Source organism: Hoplias malabaricus, chromosome Y (assembly GCF_029633855.1).
Source record: "Hoplias malabaricus isolate fHopMal1 chromosome Y, fHopMal1.hap1, whole genome shotgun sequence".
Taxonomy (NCBI): domain Eukaryota; kingdom Metazoa; phylum Chordata; class Actinopteri; order Characiformes; family Erythrinidae; genus Hoplias; species Hoplias malabaricus.
The window spans coordinates 13,795,875-13,810,252 of NC_089820.1; positions in this window are offsets into that span (position 1 = coordinate 13,795,875).

Genomic DNA, 14,378 nt, shown 5'->3' on the forward strand with positions numbered 1-14,378 from the left:
ATTACTTTATTTCAACCACCGAGCTCGAGAGCATTTTCATCACGTCAGACATTTCTAATTGTAGAATGTTGGGGAGAATTAAAAATGCATAAAAGTGACTTTAGAAATGGGTTATATAGTTCCTCATAAATGATTCATTAATGCATTAACCAACAGTCACTCAAAACCCTGCCCCATAATTTCAGATTTGACAGATGACTCCCTTTAACATAACCCATTTACACACACACACACACACACACACTCACACTACCCTCTCTAAGGAGTGTTAAAGAGCCCACATCCTAGTTTTCCCTAAGATTATACCACATCTATAGCAAATGTGTGGTTGATGTAGCAAAGCCATTTTGCATTAAATTTAACAGGCCGTTTTTGGTTCTCTACTTTTAAGACTTACATATTAATATACTCTTCCCTGATTCTCTTGCACTGATTTGCATTCAAGAGATCCAGAGGTGGATATTTCTAAATAGTTTGATGGCTGCTGAACACTGGACACAGGGGAGTTCCCAGCATGCACAGTGGCTCCTTGTGTTCATAATTTTAGGGGTTATATTGGAGATTTTATGGCTCTTGTTGTTCTTGTTGGTCTTTGTTAATATGTTTGTGTGTGTTGTGCTTGGTGTATTGCGATTGATGTGGGCAGAGCAGTGTTCAAAAGGATGGTTTGTGTGATGCTGGATAAAGGCTCTGTCAGCCTCACCAAACACCAAAGCCAAAATATTGGTTTGGTTCACTAGCTTCTTTTCTGCACTAGTGCCCTTGTTTGTGCACCTAACAAAAGTCACTTATTGCAATCTTAATTCCTATTTTCCAAAACCATTAGAGTAGTTTGGCTTGTTTGTGACATCACAAAACCCATTTAGAACCGTCTGTTTATGCAGCTCATACTGAAATCTACAGTATTAAGATGAAAAATTACCACTTTTACCAATTTTACAGGCTCTGGGCATGTGCATATTTAAAGAGAACCCTTAAGCAGCTTAAAACCAGTATATATATATATATATATATATATATATATTTACTTTTTAAATTGTTATTATACACATGAAAAGATGTAAAATATCTTATGCCAATCCATTAGAGCTTTGCACAGGGCCAAACTCACTCCTACCTGCAATCACAACATATATAGCACTATATAAATATAATGTATTATTATTATTATTAATATTATTATTCATATTTCTGAACATTAAATTATACACCTACCTGCTATGTTTACTGTTGCAATAAACTGTCAAGGAGGTGGGTTTTGAAAAGGAATGCTTGTGTGCTTAGCATGTTTGGATGCCTTTGTTAGATTTGTTTTTGTTAGTTTTCCTCATCGAACGGCTTGCTTGTCATTGACGGTCATTGTGGAGATTAATGGTGTTTATTACAGGTTTGAAACATAAAGCGCTTTGTAGTGAATGTGTCCTTTTAATGTCCCTGCAGATTTATGGGACACATAAATAAAGTGCACAAGAAACATAAAAGGGGACTTTAAAGACTGTTGTGTTAGGAATCGTTATAAGGACAGATATAGGAAAGCTTTATGTCCATATATTTTGCATTACACATTTGCATTAGGCTGAATTGCGCAATAGAAAGCATCCTGTTTGAAAGCCTCTCTTGGTGCATTAGAGGAGCAGTTGTAAAATCTTTGCTGACACTGCACTGCCCAGTGCACTGGACGATCGTAAGAAGGCTTTCATTGCTGGAGTCTCTCAAGGAGACATTATCTAGAGTCTCTCAGTGTCTGGTTTAGCCCTTCGTGAATGGGCAATGAAATCAAATTAATCCCTGCCTTTTCCATTTGAAACAAAAGCTAGGAGAACCTAGCAAAGACCTTCACACCATTTGGCCAGCTCTGTCCATCTCAAGTGCCGCTTTGTCTTTGGTTCCTGAACCATATGGTTTACTTTAGCGTTTGGAGCTAATTGTTTTTAGGATAGTTCATTAGCTATTGATGCATCAACTCAATCAAGGCGAAGTAGCGCAGGGCCTAATTACTGCTGGCCCGGCAGCTGGGGTTCCAGAACCCAGGCTGCGAGGAGTCGAGGCTTTGTGTTTGTGAACCTGCCCGCTAAGAGATCTGTCGCTAAGAGACCTCCACTTCCATGCTGAGTGTGTTATTGCACAGCGTTGCAGGCAGTTGAACAGAAGCCCTGGCACCCAAACTGAAAAAAATGCTCCAATGCAATCAATAGACAATGATCCGAGACTTGAGCTAATGGTGCTGTGTTCTGCATCTTATGAGCTAACTTCTGAGTAAAGAAAGGAAAGTAAATACCAAGGGGCCTCCTCAGCATGGAAGATTTCCTGTTTGGCTGTGGATTTACATCAAAGGAAGCAATTATGCTCTTAGTGTGACATTATAACGTAGGTAAACCAAATTTTACCCATCATCACACCTACCCCAAGCAAGACCAGGCAAGCCCAGTTTAGCCAGGGAATGGAAAACTGACAGCAAGCTAATGTCAATAAATCTCAGTCTTGAGTGTGATCCAATCTTACAGGTAGCTACCCTGTCTATGATTATTATAAATGATCACTGGGAGAACACCAAACATGTACTACTGCTGATATTATAGCACACACACACACACACACACACACAGAGTATGGCACCTGATGCACTTTGATGTCCTTTGAAACATCAAGCATGCTTGTTTCATCGGTCTGGAATCTGGCAGCCAGTGAGTTAATGAGTCAGTCAGTCAATAAGTCTTTAAGACAGCCATCCAGTCAGTCAATCAGTCTGGGAGTCGCCAAGTCACTGAGTGACTCAATCTGTGAGTCATAGAGTCAATTATGTCAATGAACTTTGAAGTTTCACTCAGTCAGAGATTCTTCTTGAATCCTGCCAGATGATGTGACTCGAAAAAAGTGGCAAAGTTGTCATAGAGCTTAAGAACCAGTTAAAGTAGCATTGCTAGAAGGCAGTTTCGGATTAGAAAGTTGTTACACCATGTGGCCAATGATCTGTAGACACATGCTCATTCAATGTTTATTTCTAAAATGATGGGTTTTAATATTAGAGTTGTCTCCCTTTTCTGCAGCTAGTACTAATGTTCATCTGTAATGGCTGTACTTGCTATAAGAAGTTTAATAGATTCAGAGATAGGAACATTTGTGAGGTCAGGTACTGTTCAGGCACATCCCTCAAATGCTCCACGTCTCAGTGCTGGATGGTGACCCAGAAACATCTCTGTCTTCCAATAAATGAGACTCTTTCTCCTCTCAAGCTTGAGACTTTGTGTAATTTATTCCCAAAAACTTCTCCAACAACCCCATGAGTCCACAGGATCTTTAATGGGAGCTCATGCACAGATGTTCTACTTCATTTCGTTCTTTTCTATGGAGATTGTACAAGCTGTACTCAGTATAAGGGATATCTACACGAACTTTTGGGATATGTGCCGAATGAGGTAGAGACAGTGTGTTTTGGTCTGGGACTGAAGAGTCTATCAGCCATTCTGTTGCTAACTAATTACATGCCAGGTTTTTGTGTCACTCTGGTCTCTCTGGCCTAATCCTCAGGAGAAAAGAAGTCATTTGTGTGGAGACGTGCTTGGGTTAGCTCTCTCTGAGAGTGGGGTAGGTGATATGGACGCAACGGGAATGGTGGACAATTACCTCAGTACGGACGCCGTCACCTCAATCTGGAAACCCCCTCAGGCTGCTCCCTTTTTTCAAACCTTTGTTCAGAAATGAACACACGCATGCTATTGTATCTGTTATTACTGTGTAATGAGTGTCTGTGGCACCAATTGTCTAGGAAAATTCCAAAAATTGTCAAAATTACCTAAGTATTGTTTTCAGGAATAGTGTGAATTTTCTCTCTTTCCTCTTCCTCTGTGTCACCTGTGTGTTTTGTGGCTTTTCACACTGCAGACTCTAGACCTCTTGTGTACGTCATTCTGGAGCACCCAGAGGCAAGAGAACCCAAGACACATCAGCACAAGTCCACTGAGGAGAGGATGTCTCTCTCTCTCTCTCTCTCTCTCTCTCTCTCTCTCTCTCTCTCTCTCTGTGTGTGTGTGTGTGTGTGTGTGTTAGTCAGAGAGAGGAGAGAGGGCAGAGAGAGAGAGAGAGAGAGAATTCTCTTAACATATGGTAATGAGAGGAATGTAGATGATCTGCATATGGATATTGGTTTTAAAATGGCTGGAATCAATGTTAAAGAGAATCATTTGCTACCTCGCCAAACCGCTTGTGTGCTCAAAATCAGTGTAATGTGTTTACAAAGCCCCGGTGTCATTAAATGAGTAAAAAACAAATTGTCTTGGCATTGAAAATCATGAAAAGAGATGAGAATATTGCTTTATTTAAGTTTATTTACATAGGAACTCATTCTAAATTCAGAAGGCTACTAACTGCATGAAAGTAAACAAACAGAAGTGCTACAAAACTAAACAGCCTAAACTCAGCCACCTACAAACCTGCATATTTTCTCCTCAAACATATAAACCCACCTTAAAAGATATAGATGGAGCCTCTGAATGTAAACAAACTAGAGAGGACTGCAGGTCTCCCGAATTGTAGGCATTGTCTTCATGGGTTGAGTAGTTAGATAACACTCAGGGATTATTTAAAACTATGATATTAATGCTTTGCATTGTAATGCAAAAGGTCACTGTTAACCAAACTAACCTACTAACCTCCCTCATACAGTTAATAGGGCATACTGTTGTTTCCATATAAAATATAATACAAACTCAACCCAGATCAAGTCTCCTAGCTAACAGCTTACAGTATTCTACATATGTGGGAGATAAACTTTTATTTTTCAATGACCACCGGGACCCTGAACTGGATAAGCGATTACAGACAATGAATGAATAAATGCTCTTGTTTCAGGTGTGAAAAATACATCTTTAATAAACCCTTAAAAAATACTGTTAATCTGTAGCTGTTGTAAAGGTAAATTGACACAAAGAAATTAGTAAATCAGATAAATACGTTGCTGGTTTTCTTAAAGCAATGGATTGACCATTCCAGATCCACATTTTTACTATTACTTTGATCAGGAAAAATCGAAGATGAAATCCGCTTCTAAGACTGAGCTTTGGAGGTGCAGAAAAATAAGGGTGGATGCAATAAATACTGAAAAATGTATGTGTTGAGTGGCCATTTGGATGGGACAATAATTTCATCAAGGGCTATGACACTAGCAAAATAATGTGTGCACTTTACACTGTATATATTTTTTATGACTTATGCACAGGGGATGGACAATGTATTGAAAGTCATACTGCATTTCCTCTAGTGTTTACACAGTAAAGCAAGCTCTTACAGTTAAAAAAGAAATCTGTTCTGATTTGTGCTCTTCAATGCGCACAATGGGCCACTGTAGATAAAGCTCACACCTTACATTATCACAAAATGCTATAAAAGTAATGTCTTAATTTCTATGACACAGAAACAGATTTATTTATGTATTTATAGTTACACTTATATAGCACCTTTCTAGCTCCCAGATCACTTCCATGGTTTGCTTTATTAGTGTGAATATTATCATCTATGTTAACATGTTAATGCATCGCCCCCTTAAAAACTGCCTCTCTTCAAAGGAGCTGTAAAATCCCCAAGAACCCTATAAGCCTCTTGCAACTAAAATCTCTCTGTGTGTGTTAGAGTCAGGATGTGATAAAGAAACATACGTGTGTGACAAACACCACCCTTAAAGATTAGCTCAGGGAGTCTGGAGTGTAAGCTCTGGGCTCATTTCTCATTAATCACGACCTCAACAACACTAGGCCTTATGGATATGAGACAGAGAGAGAGACAGAGAGAGAGAGAGAGAGAGAGAGAGAGAGAGAGAGAGAGAGAGAGAGAGAGAGAGTTGCTACAGGGCTAGTGAAATTAGAATGTCATTAATTTATTAGTATTACCTTCATGCTCAGTGCTCTCTCGTGCATTGTATACAATATACAGTAATTCTTTGCCCCTCCTGGAGAAATATATTTGGCCTTGGTCTCCTTTCACAACAACACCATGACCCTCAAACAACATCAATTTACCCCTCTGTCCCCTGCAGGCCATTCCCACACAGCTATTCAATGCAAATAAATCAGAAAGTAAATAAACCTGCATGTGGTGCAGGTGATTTGTAGGGGGCCATCTGGGTCGGGACCTCTATTTGTTCCACAGGTCCTGATCAAGCATAGGGACGAGAGAATGTTTCCAGTGTTTATCAGCAGACATTGTACCCTCTAGCCATGAAAACATGGCTATAAAAATGAATGACCCCGGTGGTCATTCCACCTGCTGAATTGAAATAGTCTCAGATACAAATATTTTTCCTCATAACTCATGCTATCAGATTAGCCAAGACTTTGACACTCCAGCTTTGTGTCCTGTGATTCCAGGTAGGCTTCTGAAACAGCACAACCCTGATTAGGATGAAAGAATTACAAAAGATCTATTGGCACTTTTCCACCGCATTGGTCCAGAGAGAGAGAGCGAGAGAGAGAGAGAGAGAGAGAGAGACAATTCTCTTAACATATGGTAATGAGAGGAATATAGATGATCTGCATATGGATATTGGTTTTAAAATGGCTGGAATCAATGTTAAAGAGAACATATTATAATCAAAAAAGACTTTTTTTAAAATACAGAATATGTTTCCTCAACATTTGCAACCTCAAAATCAGTGTAATGTGTTTATAAAGCCCTGGTGTCATTAAATGAGTAAAAAACAAATTGTCTTGGCTTTGAAAATCATGAAACGAGATGAGGATATTGCTTTAGTTAAGTTTATTTACATAGAAAGTCACTCTAAATTCAAGAAGGCTGCTAACTGCGTGAAAGTAAACAGACAGAAGTGCTACAAAATTAAACAGCCTATTGGTGCTTTTCCATCGCATTGGTCCAGCTCTGCACGACTCGGCACGCTTAAAGCTTGTGACTTTTCCATTGTCAGTGTGCTCCAGCAAAATGGAGCCTGTGACATTGTAAAACCCCATGTCTTACAGGAATCGCTGTCTTTGAAAACCACAACAACAGCAGCGGTAAAGTTAGCCACAGTTTATTCATCGTGTAATCACATGTTGTTTTTGTTTTTTTGATTAAACACAGCTCCGTGCCCCAGTTCTCACAGATCAGTTGTTACTTGTTAAACGTTCGGCTTTCATTGGAAATTTTCGTCCGCCATCGGCCCAAAAAGCATATAAACCTCTTCAAAACACCTCGAGGTAATTTTACGAGCTGCCGTTGTGAGTCCGATAAAAATAAATATGAAGGCTGCAATAACCTAAGAGCCTTTACAAGCGACCGTTTGTGCTGGATTTGAATGAGCTCTGCATTTCATGTTGATTGACAAGACTCTGGTCAAACAGTGCTCTGCGGGGTTTACTCGTCACCATTTAGTACCTATTCGGCACGGTGGGAACTCCGGGGGAGCTGGGACTGAAAACCTACCCGGTTCCAGGGAGCTGGTGCCAGATTTGGGCAGTGGAAAAGCAAAATAGCCGTTCCAAGTCATGTAGTTTCCATGCAGTGGAAAAGCACCATATGTATACATGTTGTTACTGAGCTGCTAGTGAGCAATGTGAGGTGAAAAGGCTTTTGGGAGGTCTAAATTGCTTTGAAAACAAATAACCTCACTCAACAAAGTGGACCATGCCAAGATAAAGCTGCAGGTTTTATTATATGAAAAAGATCATATGAAACTGCAAATCATTGCTACTGCCCTTTTTGGTATCTCCTAAAGACCGGACTTGTCTTTATTTGCTATGTTGTGTTTGTTTTATTGTTTTTGATTCTTTTGTTTATGGAAGATGAAATCTGTCTTACAAGGTGTAAATATTCAGTGATTAATAGCCAGTGAAATGTAGACTGTGAAGAATATGAACACTCCACTTCTAATATGTTGGTATGCTTCTATGCAATGCACCATCTAACATCACAGCATTCGAAACTTCATCTTTTTATATTTTAAATAAAATAAAACTAATTTTTACAAAGGAAATGGCAAAATGTAGGAAGATGAAATGGTAAAAAAATGTTTAAAGGGTGACTTTGCTGGCAGAGTGTGAGTATTTAATAGAAGAGAGAAGAAACTGAAGCTGTAATTTAGTGCATTTGTGTCTCAGTACTATAATGATGATGGTAATGAAAGGTTAGCAGCTTATCTGGGGTCTCTCGCTTTCTCTCTCATGCACATGTGCAGTGATGAAGATGATGATGAAGTTAATGAGTGTATGTAGAGGACAGGAGGGTCTGCTGGGAGTATGCTTTGAGTCGTTGTCAAGACTACTGTCAGCAGGGAGTCTCTGTGTGTCTCATCGGTCTCATCACAGAGTATGTGTGTGTTTGAACTTCTGCAGACCAAAAGATCCTTTTCCAACTTCCATATTATGGTGTCAAAATAAGCTGTAGTGAACTGTGACTATTACGGCCATTAATGTCAAAACAAGTAAGCAACACATAATTTGGATTAAAACATTTAGAGCTCATTTTAATTTCTATAAGACTATAAATGCCCCTTAATTGTTATCATACACATAGCATCATCCACAAGGATTAGTGTATTAGTCAAGGCCTATCTATCACACAATGAGAGAAGTTAGCGACGGGCCGACCCAATTATTTTCAGTTCCGATCCTATCCCCAAACACAACCTCAAAAACAGATACAGGTTCAGATATGTTTTATTTTAATATTATCATTATTGTTGTTGTTTTGTGTTTTAACGTTACATCATGAGACTGAAATAGACAGCATAGCACTTATTACGATGCCTCAAATTTAAATGCACTTCAACAATGCATTCGTGATACACTTCTATTCCTGTCACATTCTCCTACACATCAACTTAGACATAATATCAGCGAGTTTAAAATAATATAAAGTAACCTTAGTAACAGTGCAAGCTTGAGAATAACATCTAAGCCCACACACTGACCTTCTTGTTATCATGTCAGTGCTGTGTATTGTCTGGATGGCTGATTATTCCTGGGCATGATTTAGTCAAACCAACAGCTAATGTTCTGTGCTCACTCAGGCCCTAGTTACATGTATAAAGATTATACAGATTTTTAAAAACATCATTAACATCATGAAAATCCAGATCACATTTTGTCTGCATTTAGAAAAAACCTTTGCCAACCTTTGCTCCCCAAGTCCCAATGATACCATAGTGATCAGCCATCCAAGTCTGGGAAATATATAGAACACCATTAGCATATGTTAAATAACATTTAAAAACGGATCCATTAACATTTTCCTCCAATAGTTTTGAGCTTACTAATGTTTTCTTTTGTTAGCAATAGTTTGAAACAGTGGCGATTGCTGTAAGACTGCAAGGGAAGCTCAGCTTCCCCTAAAATGAGCGAATCAGCGATCCTTTGGTGTAAAGATTCGTGGGAGCGCAGGCAGACACACTTCACATGGGCCAAGGCCGTTTAAGCAGCCTAGCTCTGCTGGCCATTGAGAGGACACTAGTCAAGTCACTGGAAAAGACGCCTTGTTGGTACGACAGGGTCACAGATTTTCTTAAAAAGGAACGGAGGGTAGAATTTACGTATAAATAAACCGACACATTTTATGATGTAGGCCGAAATTGAGCTTCCCCTCCTTGAAAGACCAGCATCCGCCACTGGTTTGAAAAGAAGTAGTGGCTGGCTTCATTCCTTAAACTTGGTTGATTTGATGCAAAACATGTGGAAATAATATATACAGTTGAGTCAAGTAATTTCATGGCATTTTTTTTTTGTTATAGATATTTAGGAAGGTATTTTCCATAGTGCAAGTTAAGACTGAGTTACAGCTGGTGTAATGCTGTGTTTGTGTTCTCTTATCTGTAAAGGTGCTACGAGATGCATTGGGTGTCTCTGTCCATGCCCTTTCTGTAAAACTCCCAGAGAGCTTAAAAAGTCTCATAAGCCAAGGTTTCTGCATTATTCAGCCACATTACAAAAAATGTCCTGATCTGCTGTGAACATGACCTGGCTTTTCCTTTTACTTGTACGCTTCTATGATTGGAACTCTCTCACTCTCAAGAAAAACTCCCAGTCAGATAAACTTTAATAACACATTTTACCTGTCAGTTTTTGGAATGTTTTAATAAGAAATTACTGTTATTTGCTGAGTTTAACATAAAATATAAAACGTGCCAGAACTTTTGCACAGGGACTGTTTTGTGGATGTGTTTTCTTTTAATTTCTCAATACATTTAATGTAGACAATAAAAAGTAACTACATTACAGTTTGCAGAAATGTATTCTCTGCCGAAGAGGCTTTTCTCAACCATTGGGCCATGGACCACAAGTTAGCACACTCTGGTGGTCCTTGAGCCAATGCTAAAGGGGATTAAGTGATTTGTATTTTTAAAGAACGACATCAAATTGGATGACATCAGGGCTCATTTTAAAATGTGTAACATGAGAATATTCAGATTTTGACTGGGTCAAAAAGTGGATAGACACTATAAACAGTTTGAAGGATTTCAGAAATTGAGCCTTTTAGAAGATTCTGATTAGCTAAATGACACATTAGGAGTTAATTATTTCACCTGTGATTGAATTTAAGGGTCTATCTGTGACAGTGCTGTGACAGTGACTTTTTTTTATGTCAATTCTATGTAGGCGCCATATAAGCGGCTACAGATAATGAATGAATTAAAAAAAGTGAGTCAATGAGGAAGTCAGAGAAGGAGTTACAAGCCAGTTCCATGAGGTTCTTCATGTCTAAAAGATTTTGATGACACAAACTATATAATTCAGGAAACAGCACCAAAATCCATGGGCTAAACTAACGTTGACAAATATATTTAGATGAAACCACAAACACCAACAAAGAAACCGGTGAAAGAGCCAGAGGCTTTAGGTAACACATTAAATGTACAGTGGCATGAAATCAAAAAGGTGTTTGCAAAATGTCCTTAAATGTATGTAATCCCTGTATATCATTCTGATGATAGAAAAATTAGGAACATAAAAAGAGAAAACGATCTGCTACAGCTTTCTAGTCTGTACTGACCTACTGTAACTATATTGTATTACAGCACATTATGGACATTATGGACAATATTACAGTATACAGGTCGTCTTTATGACACCTGCGGTAAATCATATGGTCTGATGAGTAAACTCTGCTATAATCCCTGCTCTCTGCTTCCTCCTGTAAATGTCCTCATGGCTGTGCAGAGTTAATAAACCTTCTTTTAGAACTCTGTCTCCTCCTGTGAGCAGGGTTAAGTGCTGCAATAAAACCATGAAACCAAAAGCTGCTGTGAGGCCCAGTATCCTGGAGCTCTGTGGGTTTAGAGGAGTTTAGCACAGATGAAGACAGAAACAAAAGACAAAACGCATTGTAGGATTAGGCCTACAGTAGAATTGGATTTAATAATGGTTTGTTCCTTGAGTAAAGTATATTAACAATAAGAGAGCTGTTAATATACTACATTAATGTACTACATTTATCATGGAACAGATGTAAATAATATGGTGATTCAATTTTCCAAAAACACATGGTGACTGGCTGGGTGAAAGGTTCCACAGGTGTGATTGAGTGAGTGACTGGGTGGGTGAGTAAAGCCCTGTGATGGACTGGAGCCCATGGTGTCTTCCTAGTTATTTTGTTAAGACTCTGTTCCAATGATGTATTTTCATACTTCAACATTTTCTGTGATTTGTAAACATCTTTTCAATTTAACCTTTCACTTCATATGTAGCCTTTTTAAGATTATGGTATTTTCATTCATTCATTGTGACTGCTTATCCAGTTCAGGGTCGCGGTGGGTCCAGAGCCCACCCGGAATCACTGGGTGCAAGGCAGGAACACGCGCCAGTCCTTCACATGGCGACACACGCTCACACCTACAGACACTTTTGAGTCACCAGTCCACCTACCAACGTGTGATTTTGGACTGTGGGAGGAAACCAGAGCACATGGAGGAAACCCACGCAGACACAAGGAGAACATACCAAACTTCTCACACATAGTCACCCAGAGTGGAACTTGAGTCCACAACCTCCAGGTCCCTGGAGCCATGTGACTGCGACACTACCTGCTGCGCCACCATAGTATTTTCATTAACATAGTAGTTAGTAACCCCTTCCACCCACTACCCAACTTATGACACCCAGCATGAGGATGATATAAGACATCTCTTACAACATTACTGTCCTTGGCAATCACAGTATCTCAGGTGTTGTCGTGTATGACCACAAACATAGCCTTCAGTGTGTTTGTGTCTGCATCTGTTGATGTGTGTGTGTGTGTGTGTGTGTGTGTGTGCGTGTGCATCAGGGCTAAGAGCATAGCCTATAGGACCCCTGGACCACATCAATATTACAACACTGGGTCGAGGGCACACAGAGGAGCACATGAAATATTTATCACCTCGCCACTCTGTACTCCACCTCCATTCTTGTTCTCACTCTTGCAGGTTTTTTTTCCAGACAGAGGACACCTCTGGACACTTGCACCTTCAAACCACAATGATTCAGCCTCAATCCATTCTCAGGTTCTCCTTCAGTACAAGAGTTGAAATGGGGATAGAGGGCATTGTCCTAAAGCACATTAAAGTTCAGATAAGTTACAGTACTAAATAGATAAAACATGATCCACATGAGTGATCAACAGGCCTTTTTTAAACATTGCCTAAATACGTTGCTCTAGTGTTAGATTCTATGCTTCCAGTAATTATTAGAATTCATTTCTAAAAAAATTCTGTTGCTTACATTGTTTAATGCATGAGATGTGTGTAAAGAATTATCTTTACGATCCTGACATTGGCTTGCTTTAAACTTGGGGAGAAAACACCTACTCAACACTTAGCTAGGACTCCACCAGTCAAAAAGAATGCCACAAACCTGGGAGGTTGAAAGTATAAGCACATGAGAAGCCATCTACCACCTCATTCTGAACTACTGCCACCGGACATCTGAACTTGCTGGAAGAGCAAGAGATTTCCCCATGTCCCCATGAGATGGAAGAGATTTCCCATTGTCAGCCACACGATGGAGGGAAGGGGGGCATCCTACTCATCCAGAGAGCAAGGCCAATTGTGCTTTCTTGTACACCCAGTTTTAGATGGATGAAAGAATTGAACCAGCGATCATCATATTTTTAGCCATTGCCAATTCCAAGCTTGGGCAGCACTGAGGCGCAGCAGGTCACTCTCACACAGCTCCAGGTTCCTGGGGTTGTGGGTTTGAGCCCTGCTCTGGGTGACTGTCTGTGAGGAGTTCGGTGTGTTCTCTCTGTGTCAATGTGGGTTTCCTCTGGGCGCTCCAGTTTCCTCCCACAGTCCAAAAACCCAGATTGTTAGGTGAATTGGCGACTCAAAGACAGTGTCTATAGGTGTCAATGTGTGTCGCCCCGCCAAGGACTGGCACCCCCTCCAGGGTGTGTTCCCAACTTGCTTCCAGTGATTCCGGGTTACAGACAATATATGAATGAATAATTCCAAGCGGGTGAGTGAAGGTGATTCCGTGCTTCCTGACATGTGTACACTGTCATCCCAACATGTTTGAAGGAGTACAATAACTCAGATATATTATGCTGGCGAATACAAAGCTATCATTTGTTACATTCAAGTATTGCTTGGAAGTTCCTAATTATACTCTATGACAAGAAATGCATTCAAATGACTTTTGATCAGGAAACAATATCATTGAACATCCATTAAAAAAAAATCAATGAAAATGCTGTTTTTTTTTTTTCTAATACTTAATTGTAATGTGCCCTTGGGTATGTTAAAAGTGCTATATTTGTATATAAGTATATTGACATATTATATATATAATAATTTTTAAGTTAGGTCAGCACAGTGGTGCAACAGGTAGTCACACAGCTCCAGGGTCCTGGGGTAGTGTGTTAAGCCCTGCTCTGGGTGTGTTTCCATCTTGTGCACAGTGATTCTAGGTAGGCTGCAGACCCACTGCTACCGTGAACTGGATAAGCAGTTACAGACAATTAATTATTATCAAGTTTCCCACTAAAAATGACTTGGTGGTGCCATTCATGTGCCATTATCCGGAAATGATATTTTTTTTATTTTTTTTTAAAGGATTTGAAAACAGCAACTCTTACATTTTATGTCTCATAATCTTGTGTATTTCATGCTACCTACTTGTACCATTTCTTTGGCTGCTTCAGTGAAATTTACAAGAGAGAAAATGGCAAAACCTGGATTTCAACACTACTTGAATAATCTCATTAGATTAAAAGGAGTGTACAGTAATTAGTGATGGATGGTAGAGACTATAATCAGTTTCTAATAGATTATAAAGGATTTGGATGGATTTGTACCTTCTGTATCATCTATTTATTGTCTGTAGTCAATGTAGCACACCCTGGATGGGGCTCCAGTCCATTACAGGGCACCACAAACTCACACATTCAGTCCTGGCAATGGACACTTTGGAACAGGTAATAAA